Source organism: Austrofundulus limnaeus, unplaced genomic scaffold (genome assembly GCF_001266775.1).
Source record: "Austrofundulus limnaeus strain Quisiro unplaced genomic scaffold, Austrofundulus_limnaeus-1.0 Scaffold4, whole genome shotgun sequence".
NCBI lineage: Eukaryota > Metazoa > Chordata > Actinopteri > Cyprinodontiformes > Rivulidae > Austrofundulus > Austrofundulus limnaeus.
Genome location: NW_013952406.1, coordinates 3,402,418 through 3,404,387, shown reverse-complemented (window position 1 = coordinate 3,404,387; position 1,970 = coordinate 3,402,418). Strand labels below are relative to the sequence as shown.

The 1,970-nt window shown below is 37.0% G+C and overlaps 1 protein-coding gene and 1 long non-coding RNA gene across 2 annotated transcripts in view; one reads left to right on the top strand and one right to left on the bottom strand.

Annotated features, from left to right (window-relative positions):
* LOC106528446 (uncharacterized) overlaps positions 1 to 1,970 on the bottom strand; it is a 52,810-nt gene that overhangs the window by 855 nt on the left and 49,985 nt on the right. The window lies entirely within an intron of this gene.
* elfn1a (extracellular leucine-rich repeat and fibronectin type III domain containing 1a) overlaps positions 1 to 1,970 on the top strand; it is a 93,177-nt gene that overhangs the window by 74,538 nt on the left and 16,669 nt on the right. The gene's annotated exons all lie outside the window — the stretch shown is intronic.

Here is a 1,970-nt window from a genome sequence, read left to right as displayed (position 1 = left end):
TATATATATATATACTTATCTTCTTATTAACTTACTTTCTTGTGCCTTAATAAGACTCACATGATCAGATTATTAAAACCTCAATCAATGTGAAGCAGAAGTAATTCAGTGATTTGACCTATATCCTCTGTTTTCTTAGATTGGCTCTCTGCGAAAAAAAATCTAAGACACGCCTGAAAAAACTTACTTCGAATTTAACAATAAACAATGTTAATAAGGAACCAGTCAATGTTAAGGGATGAAATCAGGTAAGATTGATGTGTTTGATTCAAGAAAGAGAAACTATTTTTTTACGAATGGGAAGCAGCGTTTCAAAATAAAACACTTAGGGACAGGAGCTTTAGCAAACCCAACCAATCCATTCATCTACTTTTCCATGCAAGGTTAAGAAAAACTGGTGCCTCCCCAGCAGCAATTGGATAAAAGGTGAGATACATCCTGGACAGGTTGGAGCAAAATCAATAAACAAAAACTGAGCTTACTAAGAGACAGCAAACTATGCTAATATTCAAGAAATGACAGCACTGAATCCATACCAAAAACAGACAGACAGTGACATAAACAAAACATATTCAGCTGATCCATATAAATCTGTATCTGTCCCATTTTAAATAACAGAACTTGGTTTTAAGTTACATTCATGCATAGGCGTAATTTGCAGGGGGTTTAGGGGGGTTATGACCCCCACAATAATTTGATTCAGTCAGTATAACACCCCCACCCCACAATGAAATGACATAATTTGCACAAACACAATATAAATTAACTGGTTACGTAGACAGATAAAACTCTCTTGTTGTCTTTAGGTAACTTTGACATGATGTATAAAATTACAATGTCATATATAGGTTTAATCGTAATTTCTGAAAACAACATGCAGGGTTTTTGAGCATAACCCCCCCAATGGTAGACCTAAAGTTACGCCCTTGCATTCATGTGCAGTTAAATCAGGTGGTTCTCGTACCAAAAACCTAAAGAGAGAGACTAATTTGCTTTACATAGAGCTTTACTGGATTCACAACACAGCTGAACCCATTAGCCTCGATGAGCCGAACCTTTCATGTTTCCTCTCATTTACAATGTATGTTTACTGCAAAACACGCTCCATTTCTGTTTGGTGTTACGCAACATAAGGACAAACACATGCAAGGAATCACACACTTAATTTCAGATCTAAAGGTTTTCTTTATGGGGTTACAATAAAAAATGCATATCTGTTTAAAATGCACACATGGATACAACCTAAAAGGATACAACACAATGTATTTAAAAAAAAACTGAGGGAGTCAAAGGGCAGGAAAATTGTTTTAGATACAAGATAATAGATTAACTGAAATGAAAACCAGTGTGAACACCACTATAAAAGCCCAAATTTAGCAGTTTTTATTGACTCGACCGTGAACTTCTTTGAATGCCAAAGTATTTCAGAGTCAAATGATAGGCCATCTGTTCAGCAGCTGAAGCTCGCTTGAAACTGGGCCATGTAACAGGTCAATGATTCCAAGCACACCAGTGAATCCACACCAGACCGGCTGAGAAAGAAACAAATGAAGTTTTTGGCCAAATCAAAGTCCAAATACTGACTCCAAACACCGGGGTGGGAAGGTGTAAAAACTGTGCACAAATAAGTGGCGACAACCTCTGTGACCCAAAGCAGTTTTGTAAAGATCGGTGGCCAAAATTCCTTCACTGCATTGTGAGTGACTGACAAAGTCAGGCAAAAGACCAATAAAGCAAGTTACCTCTGCTGAGGGCGGTTTTAGCAGACTGTGGCAGACTTTTCTGAAACTATGCGAGCATTTTGCTCAGGTTTTGTGAGATATGACTTTTTTTAATCTCACCCTAAAGGTGTATTTATTAACTACCAGGTCCTTGGCATTAAAGGGGCAGTATTATGTGCTTTCCAAGCCTATATTTCAATTTAAACTAAAATAAAGTAACTATGTCACATTTTCAGCTTATGAAAGAGC